This window comes from Thalassophryne amazonica, chromosome 5 (assembly GCF_902500255.1).
Source record: "Thalassophryne amazonica chromosome 5, fThaAma1.1, whole genome shotgun sequence".
In the NCBI taxonomy this organism is placed as follows: domain Eukaryota; kingdom Metazoa; phylum Chordata; class Actinopteri; order Batrachoidiformes; family Batrachoididae; genus Thalassophryne; species Thalassophryne amazonica.
Window position 1 is genome coordinate 35684784 of NC_047107.1, and position 11854 is coordinate 35696637.

Here is an 11854-nt window from a genome sequence, read left to right on the forward strand (position 1 = left end):
TACCATATGCCTTCAACAGTGATGAATGGAGAGCAGATCATCTCCTACAGGACAAAAATGGTGCATCCAGGGTTAACCAGGGAATGACAGAAGTCAGAGGGAGGGAAAAAAGAACCAAAAGGGTGAGTGACAAAAATCAAAGAGCACAAAAACAGAATTTGTTCTTGATAATGACCTGCTGTGGAGAAGCAAAGCTTACAGTTTGGGCACTTCATATGCAATCGTGTGGAGACGCCACCCATGTCCAGGACCCCAGCTGTTCTTTTTCTCACCAGGGCCTCCTGCTGATCACTGCCTGGGACATGCACCTATACGACAGCATCACCATCTTGCAAAATTGACAGAACCAGACATGTGTTTGGGAAAAATGCAGTGATGCATGTTAACAGATTTCATTAAAGCCAAGCTTGAAGGTTCTGAAATTAGTCAGGGCGCGTGACAAGAACCAGATGGTCACTCTGTCAAAGTGCCAGCATTCCTCTGTGGTGAGAGGAGAACCTTCCAGAAGGACAACCATCTCTGCAGCAATCCACCAATCAGGCCTGTATGGTAAAGTGGCCAGACTGAAACCAACTCCTTAGTAAAAGACATGACCGTACACCTGAAGTTTTCCAAAAGGCACCCTGAAGTACTTCTTAGGCCATGAGAAACAAAATTCTCTGGTCTAATGAGAAAGATGGAACTCTCTGGTGTGAATGTCACAAGTCATGTTTCGAGGAAACCAAGCAGCATCCCTACAGTGAAGCATGGTGGTGGCAGCATCATGCTGTGGGGATGATTTTCAGTGGCAGAACTGGGAGACTAGTCAGGATTGAGGGAAAGATGAATGCAGCAATGTACAGAGGACATCCTGGGCATCCCAAACGCTCCCCAAATTTCCTGTATGTCAATTGTGTTTGTAGCATGGCCCAAGCAGAGGGTCACCCCTTTGACTCTAGTCTGAGGTTTCTTGATCAAATCAGAGGGAGTTTTTTTTCTTACTACTGTCACCTGTATGCTTGCTCTAGGGCAGGGGTAGGCAACCTGTCCAGAAAGAGCCATGAGGGTGCAGGTTTCTTTGCAGCCACTGACTCCACCAGGTGATTTCACTGATTAACTGATTCCATCTGCTCAAGTGATATAATCACTAAAATCACCTGGTGGAGTCAGTGGCTGTAAAGAAAACCTGCACCCTCATGGGCTCTTTCTGGAACAGGTTGCCTACCCCTGCTCTAGGGGTTGGTAAGGTTAGACCTTACTTGTGTGACACGCCTTAAGGCAACTTTGTTGTGATTTGGCGCTATATAAAAGAAAATAACTGGGTCATTCCATGTCAATTAATATGAATATTTTGAGGGGCCTCACGTACTTTGTCTCAGATTTTCTTTAAATTTTAATCAATATTCCCAGACTATTCAGAACAACAATCTGAAGTTTGAGGCCTGAAGGCCAAGTATTGCCAAGATATGGACAATTTAGTGTGCATGGGGTTTGCTGTTTTTTAGGCAAAATTATGGCTGTCATTTCTGGAGCCATATTCATGGTAAAATATCTCAGCAAATAATGGACTTAGAGGCCTGAAATGTTCTGTGGCAGTTGTCATGGACACCCAGACTTGGACTATAGTCAAACAACAGACATTGTACACTAAACTGTTGAAGTTTATGTATGCTCAAACTATGGAAAATATTATACTGACTATTGCGAGCACTGATCTGCCAGGGGGATTCCCCAGGTTTTCCACGGTACTAGCTTATATCCACCTGCATGATGAGCAATGCAGTGAATGGGGGTACTGCATGTTCGGACATGTTCAGAGCTGCTGCTGTCAGTCTGGTTGGGTAAGAATGGCTGCACATCTTCCTCCCTGTTCTTTTTGGTCTGATGAAAGTGAATGTCATCACACTTCTTTCTGCAGGTGAATATTTGTTGATCTGCATTTCAAATTTCTTTAAACAGAGCAATAAACACTGAATGCAGTTTTTCCTATTGGTATTGATCAGTCTTGTCAGTCATCCTTTGGAATACCACTTTTCAATTTCATGGTTTCTTGTAGGAAACAAGTGGTCAAGCCCATCACAGACTTAGATGATGCAACAAGAGAACTTCTGCTTTGCAGAACAGGCACATCACACATCATGCAGGTAGATACGAGGTCTGTTAGAAAAGTATCCGACCTTTTGGATTTGAATCACGTGCACATGCATCAGCCAAGCTTGAACCTTCGTGCGCATGCGTGAGTTTTTTCACGCCTGTCGGTTGCGTCATTCGCCTGTGAGCAGGCTTTGTGTGAACAGTGGTCCACGCCTCTCGTCGGATTTTTATTGAGAATAAATGTCTGAACGATTTGGAGCTTTGCTGCATCAAATTTTTCCAGAAACTGTGAGAGACCTCCAGGTGGACACCATTCGGAAAATTCAGATGGCTTTCAGGGACGATTTTATGGGGATTACACAGATTAAGGAGTGCTCCAGCCGGTTTAAAGACCGCCCACTGCGTCAGAGCGCAGCGCACTCCGAGCGCCGACCGACAGGTTGACACCCCGCTGAAACAACCAGATCATTTCCAACGTGAAGGCTTTGTTGATCCAGGATGTCGTCTGACTTCCACAAAAATGGCAGAAGACGTGGACATCAAGACTTTTTCGGCACATTCCATTGTTACAGGAGATTTTTTCATGGAAAGAGAAGTGCCACGGAGCTGCTCATGGCACGGGACAAAAGCACCTCCGTGTTGGTCTCACAGGACAGCTTTCAGATGGCTTTCGGTGGCTTTTCAGTCGTGTGACTATCCGAGAAATTGTGCATGAGCTGAGGCTTCATCACGGCGTTGCTTTGCGCCATGCGGCTCCACCGCGACGCGCGGAATTCCTCCGCTCCCTTCCATGACAAAAACTCCTAACAGTGAAATGTGCCGTTCATTTCCACACTGGACGCTGTGTTGATCCGGGACGTCGTCTGACTTCCACAGGAATTGCGGAAGACGTGGACATCTGCACTTTTCGGCACACTGAGACAGACGTGCGGAGGAAAGTAGATATCAATACTTTCAAAATGGAATCAGTTTGAAGAGTTTTATTTACTGCTCACATGAGCTTTTCTTCTAATAAAATTTTACCACAAAATGCTTTTTTCAGATTTCAGAGGTTTCTCCCACAACTGTTTACCACAGATATGCCAAATTACATATTTCATAGCCAATATAGCTGGCATTAAGGAGCCAAGAAATGGAAAGGCTTTTTGAGTGTAATGGTATGCATCGGTATCTCAAACATGAATGCTCGCAATAGTCAATGTAATATTTTCCATAGTTTGAGTACATAAACTTTACAGTTTAGTGTCAATGTCTGTTTGACCATAGTCAAAGTCTGGGTGTCCATGACAACTGCTACAGAAAACTTCAGGCCTTTAAGTCCATTATTTGCCGAGATATTCTAGCTTGAACATGTCTCCAGAAATGACGGCCATCATTTTTGCCTAAAAAAAGTCAGACCCATGCACACTAAATCTGCCATATCTCAGAAACTACTTGGCCTACAGGCCTCAAACTTCAGATTTGTTGTTCTGAATAGTCTGGGAATATTTGATTAAAATTTGAAGAAAATCTGACAAAGTGCATGAGGCCCTCCTTGAATTGACATGGAATGACCCAAATTGAAAATTGACTGATGAAAACCTGCTCCAGAGCGCTCTTGACCTTGGTTACAGTTCATCTTTCATCAAGACAATGACCCTAAGCATACAGTCAAGATATCAAAGGAGTGACTTCAGGACAATTCTGATTGTCCTTGAGTGGCCCAGTCAGAGCCCAGACCTAAATCTGATTGACCATCTCTGGAGAGATCAGAAAATGGCTGTGCACCGACGGTCCCCATCCAATGTGATAGCGCTTGAGAGGTGATGCAAAGAGGAATGGGCAAAACTGCCCAAAGACAGGTGCTCCAAGCTTTTGACATCATAACCAGGATAACTTGGTGCATCAACAAAGTATTGAGCAAAGGGTGTGAATACTTAATAGATTTCTCAGATTTTTATTTTTATAAATTTACAAAAACACCTTTTTCATGTAGTCATTATGGGGTGCTATGAGTAGAATTTTAAGGGAAAGAAAAAATGAATTTACTCCATTCTGGAATGAGGCTGTAACATAAGATGTGGAAAAAGTGAAGCGATGTGAATGCTTTCTGGATGCACTGCAAATGGTCCAACATATGCGTTTTAAAAAGGTTATTAACACATCAAGTACTTAATGGCAAAGAAAACACCAATATGTATCAAATGGGGTATGATACATTATAAACCTATTTAAAAACATCAAGGCTAAAACCTATTATCTGTGTGGGACCTTACCATTGTGCACATGGTCAAACCTTCCGAGGACAAAGTTGATTCCAATCCATGCATACACACCTAAAACCAAGGAGAACACAATAAAAATAAAAGCAGACTCTACAATACTAATGAGAATAAAAGTTTGTTTTTATCTTCAAGTTAAGATATAGTCATAAAAACGTAGGAGATAATTCAGCAAGAGGTCAAAACCTGAATGGACTGAACTGCAGAACTGTCTCTTATTAAAGCCAGCAGCATCTTAAATTAACAGAAACTGTTGTGCCCTTGCTAGGACTGGACAGCATGGCGTATCACAACATATAATTTAATCATGCCAGTTTGACTGTCAAACTCTTTGCCAAAGACGTGATGGTGACTTTGGGGCAGTAAAGTTTAGCTAAATGTTAACCTGCATTTACACAAAGGAACCTCTGTGTCTTTATATTTAATTACGTCCTTGGTGGACATAATTAAATCATGGGTATTTATTTATTTGTCTGTGTATCTTTTAGCAGGATTACATCAAAACTACTGCACGGATTTCGATGAAATTTTCACCACAGATATATATTAGGCCATGGAACACTCCATTAAATTTTGGAGGTGATCCGGATCAAATTTCTTTATATAGGCTTTAAAGAATTACTGCTAGCAGGATTACACCAAAACTACTTCACGGATTTTGAGGAAATTTTCACCACAGACATTAAAAAAAAAACACCACTGGAAGCTCAAGCAAAACTTTGCAGTAAGTCATGGATGCACTTTGATGTACGAGATACAAGATAAAACCTAGAACAAACTATAAATGACCACAGCCTGCCATAGTTCATCGAAATTTTAAAAATCCCAATACGCTACAGTTTTAGTCGTCCAGCGGTAGTCCTCACAGATAATATTGTGGCCCAGCAGTACTTCAGCATCAAGGGGACTACAAATGTGTAAACATCTCCACTTGAAACATGTTCAAATATTCTTGTTCTGATCAACAAGAACCAGTGCACCCTCCTACAGTCACTCTAGGTTTTTGTTTCCCCATCAACCATGGAAACACTGTGCCTGACTGCTTCACAGGAATGTGTGTGGTGGATTGTATACAACCCCAATTCCAATGAAGTTGGGACATTGTGTGAAATGTAAATAAAACAATACAATGATATGCAAATCCTCTTCAGCCTATATTCAATTGAATACACCACAAAGACGAGATTTAATGTTCAAACTGATAAACTTTGTTTTTGTGCAAATATTTGTTCATTTTGAAATGGATGCCTGCAACAAATTTCAAAAAAGCTGGACAGTGGTATGTTTACCACTATGTTACATCACATTTCCTTCTAACAACACTCAAGCATTTGAATTAAGCCTCTTTTTACACAGACGCTTCAGTGCCCTGCATAAAGCCTTTGAAAATGAACTAGGAGTGCAGTGCAAATGCACTTTTTCCACTCATATTTTACACACACACACACACACACACACACACACACACACACACACACACACACACACACACAGAGAGTAAAACCCGCCTAAACCGTCATCGTATAAACCAGATATTCGCACCCACCGGAAAAAAGCAAATAAATGCTTTTGTTTGTTTTTCCATGTAAAATGGATTTTTGCTCACATTGGACAAAGTGTCCGACCCCATCACAACGTATTTCCATTAAAAACCCCTCGCATGTACCAGACAGAACAGTCTGAATGTGCCCGGCAACCGGTGATGGACACAGTTCAGCTAATCCGATAACAATTATGTAAGCTAATGTTTTGAATGTGTCCGGTAACCGGTAGTGGACACAGTTCAGCTAATCCGATAACAGATAATTATGTAAGATAATGTTTTTGTTAGCGGATTAGCTTTTCAGATAAGTTTTAAAATCATCATTGGACCAATTATCTTCTGATAAATTTAGTTCTGATAACTTTCAGCCTGATTATTTATTTATTGTGCTGGTAAAGTGAGCAACGTTTAACGGTCAAAAACATTTGTAAACCCTAAAATCAAACATATTAGTCCGTCTGTTGTGTTTGCGGCAGACTGGCTGCCTGTCGCTTGCTGGTGACATCATTAAGCGCAAAACATGACTGGCCAGTCGACACAGGGAGCATTGTGGGTAGTGTAGTTCAGGTTCACTTTGGACGTTACAGTGAGTGTTATCGTCCGCTCCACACAAAAACAAAACAGACTAATTTTAACGTTATTTCTTTGTGGCTGACAGTATAATTTAATCGCCAAGACTCAGTGGGGGGAGAATTGCTCTCATGGCGCTGTGTACACATCTGTGTACAGAGGGACTTTTCACCGTTTGGACAGTGTTTTGGATAAAAAAAGGATGCTTTATGTGCATTATTTCTTCAGATGAATCCCACTGAAACTAACAGGTAAAAATTTATATTTATTACGTGTCTTTTACTATGCCAATTAATGTATTTAATTATAATAATGAATGCACTGATGGACGTATGTCGGTTGTTTAATCCGCAGGGTTCAAAGCGTGCGGGAAAAAAAAAGCAGCAGCTTCTTAGTTTGTACTTCTAATACTGTGTTTTACTGCTTTTGAAAGATGATTGACAGTGTTTGGGGTTTTATTTTTTGGTTCATTCATTTTTCGTACGTTCTTATGTGTTTGTGATTCTTGAATTTACCTAGCAGCGAAAAGTGAAAGTGAAACTGGTTTATCAGAAGCCGACAGTGTAATCTGATGTGGCCGCGTCCCAATCAATACTAAAAGTTATCGGTTATCTGTAATAAAGGGTTTTTTTTTGCAGTTTATCGGTTTAGAGTCATAAAAGATAACTTTTCAGTTACTGGCGCTCATTTAAGGCAGGCATTTTTTTTTCCAGACAAAGTTTTGAAATATGTAAGAGTAATTTGTGCTGGGGATTCCCTGTAGATCGTTTGGCGCCTCTTACTATAACTAATCCGTTTCATACATATAATGGATTTTGTCCGTTTTACACAGAATTTCAATAACGGACAAAATTCGCTGGTTCACCTGAATCCATTATATGTGAAGAAATCACAGCGCTGGCTAGTCATACTACTAGAAATTAGGGCTGAAACGATTAGTCGAGTAACTTGAATAATTTTATTACAAAAAATGTTTGAAGCAAATTGTGTGCCTTGAAGCTCCGTTTAATGTTGTAGTACATATGCCAGGCCTGGGTGTGGCACTGTATCATCCCCTGAAAAAAACAGAAGTCTAAGCCGTGTAAGAGCTAATCAATGTTACACCAGAAGCTACAACTTTCCAACACACAGAGTAAAATAAAGCCTTTTAAGAGAAAGAGGGTCCACGCTGATCATCTGAAATAGACTTACTGTGCATTTAAAGTGAAGCAGTGAGTTTGTGTATTTTTAAAAAACACAGTTTGGTCCACTGGCTGCTCTCTGCTCTACATGCACTTTAGGTCAATCAAGCTTATTCAAAAACCACATTTATTCAGATTTGATCAGAGTTTTCATCGACAGGGTGCAGAGCAGAATTATCAATGTGGCTTTTATGGAAAAGCTGCACTCCAGAGCCAAGCTTTGCACAGGCTGTGCTCACGTTCACATACAGCCTGAGGATTACACCGACTGCCTGCACTTACAGTCCAGGAAAGATCCAAAACTTGTCAAGACGTAAAAATAAATAATTACCCAGGAAAGCAGAAAGGGATACCCTAAAATTTGAGAATCTGCGTGATGGCGCAGCGACATTGTGCCATTGCTTAGGGAGAACCCTGGACTATTGATGATGTTTAAAAACGCAAAAGTACTTTTTATCAGATTACTCAAATAATTGCTAAAATACTCTATTTCACAAATATTCTATAGCTGCAGCCCTATGAGAAATTCTAAGGTTATTTTTTATACTGCCCAACCTGAAGCAAAGCAGGCTCAACATATCATGCATTCATTTGACAAGGCACAGAGGGCTTGGATCCGTTAAGTGGACCAGTCTTGCCCCTCAGATATCCAATATGTGAATAATGTCAAGCTCAGACCCTATAAAGATATGGATAACTTTTCATTCTTTAGAGAAAAGTAAGCAAGCAAATACAAAATTCTCATAATTTCACTTAAGTGAAAGTAAGTCCCTTCAGCTCCTCCCTTGTTTTCACTCAGGGTTGCCGCAGCAGATCCCAGATGGATCTGCATACTGATTTGGCACAAGTTACCAGATGTACTTCCTGAGACAACGCCATATTACATGGAGAAATGTGGCAGGGGTGGGGTTTGAACCGGGAACCTTGTACTGTAGCCAAGCGCACCAACCACTTGGTCACTACCCCTGCCCTAATTTTGCTCTAGTGAATACATACAAAATTTTACTTTGCGTTTGGGACCTTAAAACCATTTCTTACATCACGTCCAGATATCTTCACCACAACTCCTAACCTTCATCTTCCCCTTGAATGCATGAGCATTCCTGTGTTTGTACCCATTGCCAGATTTGACTGATTGCCAATAAGGCAAAATCCACAACGTCATGACATACTCTAGCAGTGTTTCTCAAACTTTTCAGACCAAGGACCACTTCAACAATTAAGAAAAAATTAAAATTCAGGCCACCTAACTTCCCAAATATCCAACAACAACAGGTCTGCATACCATTCCAACAGTATTACAGTATTCCAACAAATTACAACATGAATGACAGTAAAATGGTCAGTCATACTAGCATCACAAAACAGCCAATTAAAATTCTGGGATTTATGTACACATTGCGTTAGTTATGAAAATGCATATATGCTCATACCTATGAGACTTTGGAGTGTTAAACAGTTTCAGAAATATTTTTCAAGTTAAAATATGAAATAAATTCATAATGTGATATTTACAGAGAGCACTCTAAGAAAGGCTGTACTAGAGTAATGAATGTTAGCAGACGGTTGATAGGACTAGACTAGATAAGGGCTGAAACGTAGTTTTGGTTACCTTCCTGTTTTCCAGAAATGACTTCCACATGAGAATCAGAGAAGAGGAAGTTGAAGTAAACAGGGATGTCTGTTCGCAGGTCCTCCAGAAGCGCTTGCTGTTGACTGAGATTATGCAGACACAAAAATCATGACCATCCAAGGTGTGAGATGTCTGAAAGCAGCTAAGGTGTTCAGCAGGTTGTGCTGTACCTTTCTGGCAGGATTCGCATTCCAGCTGTGCAAAGAATGTACAAAGGAGTCTCCTGGTGCTTATTTTTAGGAATGTGTTTGGCTGCAAAGCTCAGAAGTGGGTAGATGTAGTCACTGGCTTTCTCTGGCGTTTTGGCCAATTCCGAGATGCCTGAAAGAAAGAAAGACAATTTTATTTTTTTAATGTGTCTACTGAATACTGAAACGAAAGTTACTTTTTAACAGTGGTTAAATGTCAGGTAAGTTACAGTCATAATAATCTTATGCAGGTCCTTCGAGTACATAATGGAGTATAACAAGTTAACACATAAACGAACCAAAGCCAGCCATCTGAGTACTCCCCAAATATGCAGTAGCATCTACAGTGGACTTCACTTCAGATGATGAGCTACTTCAGGGGTGGCCAAGTTCGGTCCTCGAGAGCCACATTCTGATGAAAGACTCGTGAGCAGACTTTTAATGAGCCTTTCATTGGATTCAGGTGTGTTGGAGCAGGGAGACAACTAAGTGTCAGGAATGTGGCTCTCGAGGACCGAACTTGGCCACCCCTGAGCTACTTCCAAAATTATTTAAACCCCTTCTGATATATATCAGAGATTTAGCATAGGAGTGATACCAGATGCAAGTTTGGGGGGGGGTGTCTTCAGATTGGAGAAAGTGGGTGTTCTTGTCTTGTGTAAAGGGTGTCTGAACTTGATGTCTTCTTCACAAATGCGGTCAGATGTGCTTGGCTATATTTCTCAGCATTCAAGAAGGATTCCTCAATGCTGCTCGTGGCCAAGTCTTTTTTAATGTATACCACGTAAATAGTTTGCTTCGAAGATCCCAAATCTTTTCAGGATTGCTACAATTTGTCTTCATCTTCATCCTCCCTGTAGCTGATTCATTGTGGATCATTTGCTAATCATGTCCCAACTTAAACATGGTTTTTGTTATGGCTGCGATGGAAGCTCTCAGACTGTGTGACAGGGCCCATCTACTTAAGTTTGATGTGGTTTTGGTGATTCTTGAAACCCCCCTTTCCAGTAATGTTCAGCCATTCCAGACTGTGATCAGGGTCAGCTTGGTTAAACTTCTAATCAGATCTCTTCACAACAGAATTTTTTCAGAAGGACATGTCCAAACTTGTCCTCTGGGACGCCGAAACGGAGGTGTTCCTTTGTCTCGCTTCCAAAGCGAATCGGTCGTGACGCGCGAAGAAGCCTCCGCGTGTCTTTCCATGACATAATCTCTTGTTAAAAGTGAAATCTGCCAGAAAATGGCTGATGTCCAGCTCTTGTGATAACCAGAGAAAGAGCACACGACGGTCTCTTATGCACAGAGCCATCAGCTCAGAAATGGTCCGGTGGCTTGTGCCGTGTCGTCGCAGCTCGGAGCGCGGTGCGCTGAGCGTCCTTAAAGCTGTACTAAGAGACCTTATTCTCTGTGAAGCCCGTAAAATTTTCACCGAAAGCCAGATACATTTTTTCGAATAGTTTCCAGGTGCCAGTCTCTAACAGCTTCTGAAAAAATTCTGATGGAAAAAAACCCCAAATCATTCCGCCATTTCTAGACAATGAAAATCCGACGACGGGGCGGGACCACTCCTTCCACAAGGCGTGCTCACAGGCGAATGACGTCACAGACAGGCGTGGAAAAACTCCCATGCACACAAGGTTTCAAGCTTGTCTGACGTGAAAACATATGAATCAAATCCATATAGTTTAAAAAAAAAAAAAAGGTATGATACTTTATGGACAGACCTCGTATCTTTGAAATTCTCTGCAGTGACAGATTATTGGCACTATCATTGTTGGGGTGGTTATTGTGTGGTTATGCATGGAATGAGAGTCTTTCAAAAAACATATAGCCTACAAGCTCACACCTTTAAATAGTTGTAATAAGTAGTGACAAATGAAAAGACCCATTAAGAAACCAAAGACACTAAAAGAGCTTCTGAAAATGCAAGAATTTGGCCTGAAAATGGATGTTTAGACCCCAAAAGCACCTTTCCATCACGCATTAGTGCTGAGATAGACGATTCTGTGATTATGGCAGGCATTTTGTTTTCTACTGATTTGAGACCTTAAACGGCAAAATTAATTGTGACAGACAGGAAAAGAAAAAAATAAATAATCAGATTCAGCACCCCAAAAATACTTTAGAAAAAAAAGTGTCTGCTTTTTCCTCAAAAACATCTACAGGGTTCACTTTTGGTGAAAATGGGCCTAGTCTATCATTCTGATTTAAGCATTTTAGTTGTAAACGAACACAATACTATTATAAATAGTGGTAGTAGTATTCTTTATTACTATGAAAAAATGTCACCACAAGTGGGACCTTATTGTGTATAACTACCACCAAACAACAGAGCGCGGGAGCTGCGTGAAATAGGACATGTTTATGCATTCTTACTGTCATTTTGCCATGTTATTAGCATTTTG

General features: G+C 40.9%; 1 pseudogene; it reads right to left on the minus strand.

Moving 5' to 3' along the window:
- The window catches only part of LOC117509943, a 29281-nt pseudogene extending 19520 nt beyond the window's left edge, over positions 1–9761 (minus strand).
- Between the last annotated feature and the right edge of the window lie 2093 nt (positions 9762–11854).